Raw genomic sequence first — 20,062 nt, 5'->3', positions numbered from 1 at the left:
ACAACGTTATACCATATGACGTTATTCCATATAACGTAATACGTTATAACGTTATACCATATAACGTAATACGTTATAACGTTATACCAAATAACGTAATATGTTATAACGTTATACCATATGACGTTATACCATATAACGTAATACGTTATAACGTTATACCATATAACGTAATACGTTATAACGTTATACCATATAACGTAATACGTTATAACTTTATACCACATAACGTAATACGTTATAACGTTATACCATATAACGTAATACGTTATAACGTTATACCTTATAACGTAATACGTTATAACGTTATACCTTATAACGTAATACGTTATAACGTTATACCATATAACGTAATACGTTATAACGTAATACGCTATATCGGTATACCATATAACGTAATGCGTTATAACGTTACACCATATAACGTAATACGTTATAACGTTATACCATATGACGTAATACCATATAAAGTAGTACGTTATAACGTTATACCATATAATGTAATACGTTATAACGTCATACCATATAACGTAATACGTTATAACGTCATACCATATAACGTAATACGTTATAACGTTATACCATATGACGTAATATCATATAACGTAATACGTTATAAAGTTATACCATATAACGTTGTACGTTATAACGTCATACCATATAACTTAATACGTTATATCGTAATACGCTATAACGTTATACCATATAATGTAATACGTTATAACGTTATACTTTATAACGTAATACGCTATAACGTTATACCATATAACGTAATACGTTATAACGTTATTCCATATAACGTAATACGTTATAACGTTATACCACATAACGTAATACGTTATAACGTTATACCATATAACGTAATACGTTATAACGTTACACCATATAACGTAATACGTTATAACGTTATACCATATGACGTAATACCATTTAACGTAGTACGTTATAACGTTATACCATATAACGTAATACGTTATAACGTTATACCATATAACGCAATACGTTATAACGTTATACCATATGACGTTATATCATATAACGTAATACCATATAACGTAATACGTTACAACGTTATACCATATAACGTAATACGTTATAACGTTATACCATATAACGTAATACGTTATAACGTTATACCATATGACGTTATATCATATAACGTAATACGTTACAACGTTATACCATATGACGTTATTCCATATAACGTAATACGTTATAACGTTATACCATATAACGTAATACGTTATAACGTTATACTATATAACGTAATACGTTATAACGTTATACTATATAACGTAATACGTTATAACGTTATACCAAATAACGTAATACGTTATAACGTTATACCATATGACGTAATACCATATAACGTAATACGTTATAACGTTATACCATATAACGTAATACGTTACAACGTTATACCATATAACGTAATACGTTATAACGTTATACCACATAACGTAATACGTTACAACGTTATACCATATGACGTTATATCATATAACGTAATACGTTATAACGTTATACCATATGACGTTATTCCATATAACGTAATACGTTATAACGTTATACCATATAACGTAATACGTTATAAAGTTATACCATATGACGTAATACCATATAACGTTATACGTTATAACGTTATACCATATAACGTAATACGTTATAACGTTATACCATATAACGTAATACGTTATAACGGTATACCACATAACGTAATACGTTATAACGTTACACCATATGACGTTATATCATATATCGTAATACGTTATAAAGATATACCATATGACGTTATTCCATATAACGTAATACGTTATAACGTTATACCATATGACGTAATACCATATAACGTAATACGTTATAACGTTATACCATATAACGTAATACGTTATAACGTTATACCATATAACGTCATACGTTATAACGTTATACAATATAACGTAATACGTTATAACGTTATAACGTTATACCATATAACGTAGTACGTTATAACGTTATACCATATAACGTAATACGTTATAACGTTATACCATATAACGTAATACGTTATAACGTTATACCATATAACGCAATACGTTATAACGTTATACCATATAATGTAATACGTTATAACGTTATACCATATAACGTAATACCATATACCGTAATACGTTATAACGTTATACCATATAACGTAATACGTTATAACGTTATACCATATAACGCAATACGTTATAACGTTATACCATATAACGTAATACGTTATAACGTTATACCATATAACGTAATACGTTATAACGTTATACCATATAACGCAATACGTTATAACGTTATACCATATGACGTTATATCATATAACGTAATACCATATAACGTAATACGTTACAGCGTTATACCATATAACGTAATACGTTATAACGTTATACCATATAACGTAATACGTTATAACGTTATACCATATGACGTTATATCATATAACGTAATACGTTACAACGTTATACCATATGACGTTATTCCATATAACGTAATACGTTATAACGTTATACCATATAACGTAATACGTTATAACGTTATACTATATAACGTAATACGTTATAACGTTATACTATATAACGTAATACGTTATAACGTTATACCAAATAACGTAATACGTTATAACGTTATACCATATGACGTAATACCATATAACGTAATACGTTATAACGTTATACCATATAACGTAATACGTTATAACGTTATACCATATAATGTAATACGTTATAACGTTATACTTTATAACGTAATACGCTATAACGTTATACCATATAACGTAATACGTTATAACGTTATTCCATATAACGTAATACGTTATAACGTTATACCACATAACGTAATACGTTATAACGTTATACCATATTACGTAATACGTTATAACGTTACACCATATAACGTAATACGTTATAACGTTATACCATATGACGTAATACCATTTAACGTAGTACGTTATAACGTTATACCATATAACGTAATACGTTATAACGTCATACCATATAACCTAATACGTTATAACGTAATACGCTAAAACGTTATTCCATATGACGTAATACGTTATAACGTTTTACCATATAAAGTAATACGTTATAACGTTATACCACATAACGTAATACGTTATAACGTTATACCATATAACGTAATACGTTATAACGTTACACCATATAACGTAATACGTTATAACGTTATACCATATGACGTAATACCATATAACGTAATACGTTATAACGTTATACCATATTACGTAATATGTTATAACGTCATACCATATAACGTAATACGTTATAACGTAATACGCTATAACGTTATACCATATAACGTCATAACATATAACGTCATACGTGATAACGTTATACCATATGACGTTATACCATATAACGTAATACGTTATAACGTTATACCATATAACGTAATACGTTATAACGTTATACCATATAACGTAATACCATATATCGTAATACGTTATAACGTTATACCATATAACGTAATACGTTATAACGTTATACCATATAACGTAATACGTTATAACGTTATACCACATAACGTAATACGTTATAACGTTACACCATATGACGTTATATCATATATCGTAATACGTTATAAAGTTATACCATATGACGTTATTCCATATAACGTAATACGTTATAACGTTATACCATATGACGTAATACCATATAACGTAATACGTTATAACGTTATACCATATGACGTTATATCATATAACGTAATACGTTATAACGTTATACCATATAACGTAATACGTTATAACGTTATACCATATAACGTAAAACGTTATAACGTTATACCACATAACGTAATACGTTATAACGTTATACCATATAACGTAATACGTTATAACGTTATACCATATGACGCTATATCATATAACGTAATACGTTACAACGTTATACCATATGACGTTATTCCATATAACGTAATACGTTATAACGTTATACCATATAACGTAATACGTTATAACGTTATACAAAATAACGTAATACGTTATAACGTTATACCATATGACGTTATACCATATAACGTAATACGTTATAACGTTATACCATATAACGTAATACGTTATAACGTTATACCATATAACGTAATACGTTATAACTTTATACCACATAACGTAATACGTTATAACGTTATACCATATAACGTAATACGTTATAACGTTATACCTTATAACGTAATACGTTATAACGTTATACCTTATAACGTAATACGTTATAACGTTATACCATATAACGTAATACGTTATAACGTAATACGCTATATCGGTATACCATATAACGTAATGCGTTATAACGTTACACCATATAACGTAATACGTTATAACGTTATACCATATGACGTAATACCATATAAAGTAGTACGTTATAACGTTATACCATATAATGTAATACGTTATAACGTCATACCATATAACGTAATACGTTATAACGTCATACCATATAACGTAATACGTTATAACGTTATACCATATGACGTAATATCATATAACGTAATAAGTTATAAAGTTATACCATATAACGTTGTACGTTATAACGTCATACCATATAACTTAATACGTTATATCGTAATACGCTATAACGTTATACCATATAATGTAATACGTTATAACGTTATACTTTATAACGTAATACGCTATAACGTTATACCATATAACGTAATACGTTATAACGTTATTCCATATAACGTAATACGTTATAACGTTATACCACATAACGTAATACGTTATAACGTTATACCATATAACGTAATACGTTATAACGTTACACCATATAACGTAATACGTTATAACGTTATACCATATGACGTAATACCATTTAACGTAGTACGTTATAACGTTATACCATATAACGTAATACGTTATAACGTTATACCATATAACGCAATACGTTATAACGTTATACCATATGACGTTATATCATATAACGTAATACCATATAACGTAATACGTTACAACGTTATACCATATAACGTAATACGTTATAACGTTATACCATATAACGTAATACGTTATAACGTTATACCATATGACGTTATATCATATAACGTAATACGTTACAACGTTATACCATATGACGTTATTCCATATAACGTAATACGTTATAACGTTATACCATATAACGTAATACGTTATAACGTTATACTATATAACGTAATACGTTATAACGTTATACTATATAACGTAATACGTTATAACGTTATACCAAATAACGTAATACGTTATAACGTTATACCACATAACGTAATACGTTATAACGTTACACCATATGACGTTATATCATATATCGTAATACGTTATAAAGTTATACCATATGACGTTATTCCATATAACGTAATACGTTATAACGTTATACCATATGACGTAATACCATATAACGTAATACGTTATAACGTTATACCATATGACGTTATATCATATAACGTAATACGTTATAACGTTATACCATATAACGTAATACGTTATAACGTTATACCATATAACGTAAAACGTTATAACGTTATACCACATAACGTAATACGTTATAACGTTATACCATATAACGTAATACGTTATAACGTTATACCATATGACGCTATATCATATAACGTAATACGTTACAACGTTATACCATATGACGTTATTCCATATAACGTAATACGTTATAACGTTATACCATATAACGTAATACGTTATAACGTTATACAAAATAACGTAATACGTTATAACGTTATACCATATGACGTTATACCATATAACGTAATACGTTATAACGTTATACCATATAACGTAATACGTTATAACGTTATACCATATAACGTAATACGTTATAACTTTATACCACATAACGTAATACGTTATAACGTTATACCATATAACGTAATACGTTATAACGTTATACCTTATAACGTAATACGTTATAACGTTATACCTTATAACGTAATACGTTATAACGTTATACCATATAACGTAATACGTTATAACGTAATACGCTATATCGGTATACCATATAACGTAATGCGTTATAACGTTACACCATATAACGTAATACGTTATAACGTTACACCATATAACGTAATACCATATAAAGTAGTACGTTATAACGTTATACCATATAATGTAATACGTTATAACGTCATACCATATAACGTAATACGTTATAACGTCATACCATATAACGTAATACGTTATAACGTTATACCATATGACGTAATATCATATAACGTAATAAGTTATAAAGTTATACCATATAACGTTGTACGTTATAACGTCATACCATATAACTTAATACGTTATATCGTAATACGCTATAACGTTATACCATATAATGTAATACGTTATAACGTTATACTTTATAACGTAATACGCTATAACGTTATACCATATAACGTAATACGTTATAACGTTATTCCATATAACGTAATACGTTATAACGTTATACCACATAACGTAATACGTTATAACGTTATACCATATAACGTAATACGTTATAACGTTACACCATATAACGTAATACGTTATAACGTTATACCATATGACGTAATACCATTTAACGTAGTACGTTATAACGTTATACCATATAACGTAATACGTTATAACGTTATACCATATAACGCAATACGTTATAACGTTATACCATATGACGTTATATCATATAACGTAATACCATATAACGTAATACGTTACAACGTTATACCATATAACGTAATACGTTATAACGTTATACCATATAACGTAATACGTTATAACGTTATACCATATGACGTTATATCATATAACGTAATACGTTACAACGTTATACCATATGACGTTATTCCATATAACGTAATACGTTATAACGTTATACCATATAACGTAATACGTTATAACGTTATACTATATAACGTAATACGTTATAACGTTATACTATATAACGTAATACGTTATAACGTTATACCAAATAACGTAATACGTTATAACGTTATACCACATAACGTAATACGTTATAACGTTACACCATATGACGTTATATCATATATCGTAATACGTTATAAAGTTATACCATATGACGTTATTCCATATAACGTAATACGTTACAACGTTATACCATATGACGTTATATCATATAACGTAATACGTTATAACGTTATACCATATGACGTTATTCCATATAACGTAATACGTTATAACGTTATACCATATAACGTAATACGTTATAAAGTTATACCATATAACGTAATACGTTATAACGGTATACCATATAACGTAATACGTTACAACGTTATACCATATGACGTTACATCATATAACGTAATACGTTATAACGTTATACCATATGACGTAATACCATATAACGTAATACGTTATAACGTTATACCATATAACGTAATACGTTATAACGTTATACCATATAACGTAATAGGTTATAACGTTATACCATATGACGTTATGTCATATAACGTAATACGTTATAACGTTATACCATATGACGTTATTCCATATAACGTAATACGTTATAACGTTATACCATATAACGTAATACGTTATAAAGTTATACCATATAACGTAATACGTTATAACGGTATACCATATAACGTAATACGTTACAACGTTATACCATATGACGTTATATCATATAACGTAATACGTTATAACGTTATACCATATGACGTTATTCCATATAACGTAATACGTTATAACGTTATACCATATAACGTAATACGTTATAAAGTTATACCATATAACGTAATACGTTATAACGGTATACCATATAACGTAATACGTTACAACGTTATACCATATGACGTTACATCATATAACGTAATACGTTATAACGTTATACCATATGACGTAATACCATATAACGTAATACGTTATAACGTTATACCATATAACGTAATACGTTATAACGTTATACCATATAACGTAATAGGTTATAACGTTATACCATATGACGTTATGTCATATAACGTAATACGTTATAACGTTATACCATATGACGTTATTCCATATAACGTAATACGTTATAACGTTATACCATATAACGTAATACGTTATAAAGTTATACCATATAACGTAATACGTTATAACGGTATACCATATAACGTAATACGTTACAACGTTATACCATATGACGTTATATCATATAACGTAATACGTTATAACGTTATACCATATGACGTTATTCCATATAACGTTATACGTTATAACGTTATACCATATAACGTAATACGTTATAACGTTATACCATATAACGTAATACGTTATAACGGTATACCATATAACGTAATACGTTACAACGTTATACCATATGACGTTACATCATATAACGTAATACGTTATAACGTTATACCATATGACGTAATACCATATAACGTAATACGTTATAACGTTATACCATATAACGTAATACGTTATAACGTTATACCATATAACGTAATAGGTTATAACGTTATACCATATGACGTTATGTCATATAACGTAATACGTTATAACGTTATGTCATATAACGTAATACGTTATAACGTTATACCATATAACGTAATACGTTATAACGTTATACCATATAACATGATATGTTATAACGATATACCATATGACGTATTACGTTATAACGTTATATGATATGACGTTATATCATATAACGTAATACGTTATAACGTTATACCATATGACGTAATACCATATAACGTAATACGTTATAACGTTATACCATATAACGTAATACGTTATAACGTTATACCATATAACGTAATAGGTTATAACGTTATACCATATGACGTTATGTCATATAACGTAATACGTTATAACGTTATGTCATATAACGTAATACGTTATAACGTTATACCATATAACGTAATACGTTACAACGTCATACCATATAACGTAATACGTTACAACGTTATACCATATGACGTTACATCATATAACGTAATACGTTATAGCGTTATACCATGTAACGTAATACGTTATAACGTTACACCATATGACGTTATACCATATAACGTAATACGTTATAACGTTATACCATATAACATGATATGTTATAACGATATACCATATGACGTATTACGTTATAACGTTATATGATATGACGTTATATCATATAACGTAATACGCTATAACGTTATACCATATGACGTAATACCATATATCGTAATACGTTATAACGTTATACCATATAACGTAATACGTTATAACGTTATACCATATAACGTAATACGTTATAACGTTATACCACATAACGTAATACGTTATAACGTTACACCATATGACGTTATATCATATATCGTAATACGTTATAAAGTTATACCATATGACGTTATTCCATATAACGTAATACGTTATAACGTTATACCATATGACGTAATACCATATAACGTAATACGTTATAACGTTATACCATATGACGTTATATCATATAACGTAATACGTTATAACGTTATACCATATAACGTAATACGTTATAACGTTATACCATATAACGTAAAACGTTATAACGTTATACCACATAACGTAATACGTTATAACGTTATACCATATAACGTAATACGTTATAACGTTATACCATATGACGTTATATCATATAACGTAATACGTTACAACGTTATACCATATGACGTTATTCCATATAACGTAATACGTTATAAAGTTATACCATATAACGTAATACGTTATAACGTTATACCATATAACGTAATACGTTATAACACTATACCATATAACGTAATACGTTATAACGTTATATCATATAACGTAATACGTTATAACGTTATACCATATGACGTTATTCCATATAACGTAATACGTTATAACGTTATACCATATAACGTAATACGTTATAAAGTTATACCATATGACATAATACCATATAACGTAATACGTTATAACGTTATACCATATAACGTAATACGTTATAACGTTATACCATATAACGTAATACGTTATAACGGTTTACCATATAACGTGATACGTTATAACGTTATACCATATAACGTATTACGTTATAACACTATACCATATAACGTAATAAGTTATAACGTTATACCATATAACGTAATACGTTATAACGTTATACCATATAACGTTATATCATATAACGTAATACGCTATAACGTTATACCATATGACGGTATACCATATAACGTAATACGTTATAACGTTATACCATATGACGTAATACCATATAACTTAATGCGTTATAACGTTATACCATATAACGTTATACCATATAACGTAATACGTTGTAACGTTATACCATATAACGTAATACGTTATAACGTTACACCATATGACGTTATATCATATATCGTAATACGTTATAAAGTTATACCATATGACGTTATTCCATATAACGTAATACGTTATAACGTTATACCATATGACGTAATACCATATAACGTAGTACGTTATAACGTTATAACATATAACGTAATACGTTATAACGTTATACCATATAATGTAATACGTTATAACGTTATACCATATAACGTAATACCATATACCGTAATACGTTATAACGTTATACCACATAACGTAATACGTTATAACGTTACACCATATGACGTTATATCATATATCGTAATACGTTATAAAGTTATACCATATGACGTTATTCCATATAACGTAATACGTTATAACGTTATACCATATGACGTAATACCATATAACGTAATACGTTATAACGTTATACCATATGACGTTATATCATATAACGTAATACGTTATAACGTTATACCATATAACGTAATACGTTATAACGTTATACCATATAACGTAATACGTTATAACGTTATACCACATAACGTAATACGTTATAACGTTATACCATATAACGTAATACGTTATAACGTTATACCATATGACGTTATATCATATAACGTAATACGTTACAACGTTACAACATATGACGTTATTCCATATAACGTAATACGTTATAACGTTATACCATATAACGTAATACGTTATAACGATATACCAAATAACGTAATACGTTATAACGTTATACCATATGACGTTATACCATATAACGTAATACGTTATAACGTTATACCATATGACGTTATTCCATATAACGTAATACGTTATAACGTTATACCATATAACGTAATACGTTATAACGTTATACTATATAACGTAATACGTTATAACGTTATACTATATAACGTAATACGTTATAACGTTATACCAAATAACGTAATACGTTGTAACGTTATACCATATGACGTAATACCATATAACGTAATACGTTATAACGTTATACCATATAACGTAATACGTTACAACGTTATACCATATAACGTAATACGTTATAACGTTATACCACATAACGTAATACGTTACAACGTTATACCATATGACGTTATATCATATAACGTAATACGTTATAACGTTATACCATATGACGTTATTCCATATAACGTAATACGTTATAACGTTATACCATATAACGTAATACGTTATAAAGTTATACCATATGACGTAATACCATATAACGTTATACGTTATAACGTTATACCATATAACGTAATACGTTATAACGTTATACCATATAACGTAATACGTTATAACGGTATACCATATAACGTAATACGTTACAACGTTATACCATATGACGTTACATCATATAACGTAATACGTTATAACGTTATACCATATGACGTAATACCATATAACGTAATACGTTATAACGTTATACCATATAACGTAATACGTTATAACGTTATACCATATAACGTAATAGGTTATAACGTTATACCATATGACGTTATGTCATATAACGTAATACGTTATAACGTTATGTCATATAACGTAATACGTTATAACGTTATACCATATAACGTAATACGTTATAACGTTATACCATATAACATGATATGTTATAACGATATACCATATGACGTATTACGTTATAACGTTATATGATATGACGTTATATCATATAACGTAATACGTTATAACGTTATACCATATGACGTAATACCATATAACGTAATACGTTATAACGTTATACCATATAACGTAATACGTTATAACGTTATACCATATAACGTAATAGGTTATAACGTTATACCATATGACGTTATGTCATATAACGTAATACGTTATAACGTTATGTCATATAACGTAATACATTATAACGTTATACCATATAACGTAATACGTTACAACGTTATACCATATAACGTAATACGTTACAACGTTATACCATATGACGTTACATCATATAACGTAATACGTTATAGCGTTATACCATGTAACGTAATACGTTATAACGTTACACCATATGACGTTATACCATATAACGTAATACGTTATAACGTTATACCATATAACATGATATGTTATAACGATATACCATATGACGTATTACGTTATAACGTTATATGATATGACGTTATATCATATAACGTAATACGCTATAACGTTATACCATATGACGTAATACCATATATCGTAATACGTTATAACGTTATACCATATAACGTAATACGTTATAACGTTATACCATATAACGTAATACGTTATAACGTTATACCACATAACGTAATACGTTATAACGTTACACCATATGACGTTATATCATATATCGTAATACGTTATAAAGTTATACCATATGACGTTATTCCATATAACGTAATACGTTATAACGTTATACCATATGACGTAATACCATATAACGTAATACGTTATAACGTTATACCATATGACGTTATATCATATAACGTAATACGTTATAACGTTATACCATATAACGTAATACGTTATAACGTTATACCATATAACGTAAAACGTTATAACGTTATACCACATAACGTAATACGTTATAACGTTATACCATATAACGTAATACGTTATAACGTTATACCATATGACGTTATATCATATAACGTAATACGTTACAACGTTATACCATATGACGTTATTCCATATAACGTAATACGTTATAAAGTTATACCATATAACGTAATACGTTATAACGTTATACCATATAACGTAATACGTTATAACACTATACCATATAACGTAATACGTTATAACGTTATATCATATAACGTAATACGTTATAACGTTATACCATATGACGTTATTCCATATAACGTAATACGTTATAACGTTATACCATATAACGTAATACGTTATAAAGTTATACCATATGACATAATACCATATAACGTAATACGTTATAACGTTATACCATATAACGTAATACGTTATAACGTTATACCATATAACGTAATACGTTATAACGGTTTACCATATAACGTGATACGTTATAACGTTATACCATATAACGTATTACGTTATAACACTATACCATATAACGTAATACGTTATAACGTTATACCATATAACGTAATACGTTATAACGTTACACCATATGACGTTATACCATATAACGTAATACGTTATAACGTTATACCATATAACATGATATGTTATAACGATATACCATATGACGTATTACGTTATAACGTTATATGATATGACGTTATATCATATAACGTAATACGTTATAACGTTATACCATATGACGTAATACCATATATCGTAATACGATATAACGTTATACCATATAACGTAATACGTTATAACGTTATACCATATAACGTAATACGTTATAACGTTATACCACATAACGTAATACGTTATAACGTTACACCATATGACGTTATATCATATATCGTAATACGTTATAAAGTTATACCATATGACGTTATTCCATATAACGTAATACGTTATAACGTTATACCATATGACGTAATACCATATAACGTAATACGTTATAACGTTATACCATATGACGTTATATCATATAACGTAATACGTTATAACGTTATACCATATAACGTAATACGTTATAACGTTATACCATATAACGTAATACGTTATAACGTTATACCACATAACGTAATACGTTATAACGTTATACCATATAACGTAATACGTTATAACGTTATACCATATGACGTTATATCATATAACGTAATACGTTACAACGTTATAACATATGACGTTATTCCATATAACGTAATACGTTATAACGTTATACCATATAACGTAATACGTTATAACGATATACCAAATAACGTAATACGTTATAACGTTATACCATATGACGTTATACCATATAACGTAATACGTTATAACGTTATACCATATGACGTTATTCCATATAACGTAATACGTTATAACGTTATACCATATAACGTAATACGTTATAACGTTATACTATATAACGTAATACGTTATAACGTTATACTATATAACGTAATACGTTATAACGTTATACCAAATAACGTAATACGTTATAACGTTATACCATATGACGTAATACCATATAACGTAATACGTTATAACGTTATACCATATAACGTAATACGTTACAACGTTATACCATATAACGTAATACGTTATAACGTTATACCACATAACGTAATACGTTACAACGTTATACCATATGACGTTATATCATATAACGTAATACGTTATAACGTTATACCATATGACGTTATTCCATATAACGTAATACGTTATAACGTTATACCATATAACGTAATACGTTATAAAGTTATACCATATGACGTAATACCATATAACGTTATACGTTATAACGTTATACCATATAACGTAATACGTTATAACGTTATACCATATAACGTAATACGTTATAACGGTATACCATATAACGTAATACGTTACAACGTTATACCATATGACGTTACATCATATAACGTAATACGTTATAACGTTATACCATATGACGTAATACCATATAACGTAATACGTTATAACGTTATACCATATAACGTAATACGTTATAACGTTATACCATATAACGTAATAGGTTATAACGTTATACCATATGACGTTATGTCATATAACGTAATACGTTATAACGTTATGTCATATAACGTAATACGTTATAACGTTATACCATATAACATGATATGTTATAACGATATACCATATGACGTATTACGTTATAACGTTATATGATATGACGTTATATCATATAACGTAATACGTTATAACGTTATACCATATGACGTAATACCATATATCGTAATACGTTATAACGTTATACCATATAACGTAATACGTTATAACGTTATACCATATAACGTAATACGTTATAACGTTATACCACATAACGTAATACGTTATAACGTTACACCATATGACGTTATATCATATATCGTAATACGTTATAAAGTTATACCATATGACGTTATTCCATATAACGTAATACGTTATAACGTTATACCATATGACGTAATACCATATAACGTAATACGTTATAACGTTATACCATATAACGCAATACGTTATAACGTTATACCATATAATGTAATACGTTATAACGTTATACCATATAACGTAATACCATATACCGTAATAAGTTATAACGTTATACCATATAACGTAATACGTTATAACGTTATACCATATAACGCAATACGTTATAACGTTATACCATATAACGTAATACGTTATAACGTTATACCATATAACGTAATACGTTATAACGTTATACCATATAACGCAATACGTTATAACGTTATACCATATGACGTTATATCATATAACGTAATACCATATAACGTAATACGTTACAACGTTATACCATATAACGTAATACGTTATAACGTTATACCATATAACGTAATACGTTATAACGTTATACCATATGACGTTATATCATATAACGTAATACGTTACAACGTTATACCATATGACGTTATTCCATATAACGTAATACGTTATAACGTTATACCATATAACGTAATACGTTATAACGTTATACTATATAACGTAATACGTTATAACGTTATACTATATAACGTAATACGTTATAACGTTATACCATATAACGTAATACGTTATAACGTTATACCAAATAACGTAATACGTTACAACGTTATACCATATAACGTAATACGTTATAACGTTATACCACATAACGTAATACGTTATAACGTTATACCATATGACGTTATATCATATAACGTAATACGTTATAACGTTATACCATATGACGTTATTCCATATAACGTAATACGTTATAACGTTATACCATATAACGTAATACGTTATAAAGTTATACCATATGACGTAATACCATATAACGTAATACGTTATAACGTTATACCATATAACGTAATACGTTATAACGTTATACCATATAACGTAATACGTTATAACGGTATACCATATAACGTAATACGTTACAACGTTATACCATATGACGTTACATCATATAACGTAATACGTTATAGCGTTATACCATATAACGTAATACGTTATAACGTTATACCATATAACGTAATACGTTATAACGTTATACCATATAACGTAATACGTTATAACGTTATACCATATAACATGATATGTTATAACGATATACCATATGACGTATTACGTTATAACCTTATATGATATGACGTTATATCATATAACGTAATACGTTATAACGTTATACCATATGACGTAATACCATATAACGTAATACGTTATAACGTTATACCATATAACGTAATACGTTATAACGTTATACCATATAACGTAATAGGTTATAACGTTATACCATATGACGTTATGTCATATAACGTAATACGTTATAACGTTATGTCATATAACGTAATACGTTATAACGTTATACCATATAACGTAATACGTTACAACGTTATACCATATAACGTAATACGTTACAACGTTATACCATATGACGTTACATCATATAACGTAATACGTTATAGCGTTATGCCATGTAACGTAATACGTTATAACGTTACACCATATGACGTTATACCATATAACGTAATACGTTATAACTTTATACCATATAACATGATATGTTATAACGATATACCTTATGACGTATTACGTTATAACGTTATATGATATGACGTTATATCATATAACGTAATACGTTATAACGTTATACCATATGACGTAATACCATATATCGTAATACGTTATAACGTTATACCATATAACGTAATACGTTATAACGTTATACCATATAACGTAATACGTTATAACGTTATACCACATAACGTAATACGTTATAACGTTACACCATATGACGTTATATCATATATCGTAATACGTTATAAAGTTATACCATATGACGTTATTCCATATAACGTAATACGTTATAACGTTATACCATATGACGTAATACCATATAACGTAATACGTTATAACGTTATACCATATAACGCAATACGTTATAACGTTATACCATATAATGTAATACGTTATAACGTTATACCATATAACGTAATACCATATACCGTAATACGTTATAACGTTATACCATATAACGTAATACGTTATAACGTTATACCATATAACGCAATACGTTATAACGTTATACCATATAACGTAATACGTTATAACGTTATACCATATAACGTAATACGTTATAACGTTATACCATATAACGCAATACGTTATAACGTTATACCATATGACGTTATATCATATAACGTAATACCATATAACGTAATACGTTACAACGTTATACCATATAACGTAATACGTTATAACGTTATACCATCTAACGTAATACGTTATAACGTTATACCATATGACGTTATATCATATAACGTAATACGTTACAACGTTATACCATATGACGTTATTCCATATAACGTAATACGTTATAACGTTATACCATATAACGTAATACGTTATAACGTTATACTATATAACGTAATACGTTATAACGTTATACTATATAACGTAATACGTTATAACGTTATACCATATAACGTAATACGTTATAACGTTATACCAAATAACGTAATACGTTACAACGTTATACCATATAACGTAATACGTTATAACGTTATACCACATAACGTAATACGTTATAACGTTATACCATATGACGTTATATCATATAACGTAATACGTTATAACGTTATACCATATGACGTTATTCCATATAACGTAATACGTTATAACGTTATACCATATAACGTAATACGTTATAAAGTTATACCATATGACGTAATACCATATAACGTTATACGTTATAACGTTATACCATATAACGTAATACGTTATAACGTTATACCATATAACGTAATACGTTATAACGGTATACCATATAACGTAATACGTTACAACGTTATACCATATGACGTTACATCATATAACGTAATACGTTATAACGTTATACCATATGACGTAATACCATATAACGTAATACGTTATAACGTTATACCATATAACGTAATACGTTATAACGTTATACCATATAACGTAATAGGTTATAACGTTATACCATATGACGTTATGTCATATAACGTAATACGTTATAACGTTATGTCATATAACGTAATACCTTATAACGTTATACCATATAACGTAATACGTTACAACGTTATACCATATAACGTAATACGTTACAACGTTATACCATATGACGTTACATCATATAACGTAATACGTTATAGCGTTATACCATGTAACGTAATACGTTATAACGTTACACCATATGACGTTATACCATATAACGTAATACGTTATAACGCTATACCATATAACATGATATGTTATAACGATATACCATATGACGTATTACGTTATAACGTTATATGATATGACGTTATATCATATAACGTAATACGTTATAACGTTATACCATATGACGTAATACCATATATCGTAATACGTTATAACGTTATACCATATGACGTAATACCATATAACGTAATACGTTATAACGTTATACCATATAACGTAATACGTTATAACGTTATACCATATAACGTAATACGTTATAACGTTATACCATATAACGTAATGCGTTACAACGTTATACCATATAACGTAATACGTTACAACGTTATACCATATGACGTTACATCATATAACGTAATACGTTATAGCGTTATGCCATGTAACGTAATACGTTATAACGTTACACCATATGACGTTATACCATATAACGTAATACGTTATAACTTTATACCATATAACATGATATGTTATAACGATATACCATATGACGTATTACGTTATAACGTTATATGATATGACGTTATATCATATAACGTAATACGTTATAACGTTATACCATATGACGTAATACCATATATCGTAATACGTTATAACGTTATACCATATAACGTAATACGTTATAACGTTATACCATATAACGTAATACGTTATAACGTTATACCACATAACGTAATACGTTATAACGTTACACCATATGACGTTATATCATATATCGTAATACGTTATAAAGTTATACCATATGACGTTATTCCATATAACGTAATACGTTATAACGTTATACCATATGACGTAATACCATATAACGTAATACGTTATAACGTTATACCATATAACGCAATACGTTATAACGTTATACCATATAATGTAATACGTTATAACGTTATACCATATAACGTAATACCATATACCGTAATACGTTATAACGTTATACCATATAACGTAATACGTTATAACGTTATACCATATAACGCAATACGTTATAACGTTATACCATATAACGTAATACGTTATAACGTTATACCATATAACGTAATACGTTATAACGTTATACCATATAACGCAATACGTTATAACGTTATACCATATGACGTTATATCATATAACGTAATACCATATAACGTAATACGTTACAACGTTATACCATATAACGTAATACGTTATAACGTTATACCATATAACGTAATACGTTATAACGTTATACCATATGACGTTATATCATATAACGTAATACGTTACAACGTTATACCATATGACGTTATTCCATATAACGTAATACGTTATAACGTTATACCATATAACGTAATACGTTATAACGTTATACTATATAACGTAATACGTTATAACGTTATACCATATAACGTAATACGTTATAACGTTATACCAAATAACGTAATACGTTACAACGTTATACCATATAACGTAATACGTTATAACGTTATACCATATGACGTAATACCATATAACGTAATACGTTATAACGTTATACCATATAACGTAATACGTTATAACGTTATACCATATAACGTAATACGTTATAAAGTTATACCA

The sequence above is a fragment of the Bombus huntii genome, chromosome 10 (assembly GCF_024542735.1).
Source record: "Bombus huntii isolate Logan2020A chromosome 10, iyBomHunt1.1, whole genome shotgun sequence".
In the NCBI taxonomy this organism is placed as follows: Eukaryota; Metazoa; Arthropoda; class Insecta; order Hymenoptera; family Apidae; genus Bombus; species Bombus huntii.
The sequence above is the reverse complement of the archived record's forward strand: the minus strand, read 5'-3'. Positions refer to the sequence as shown.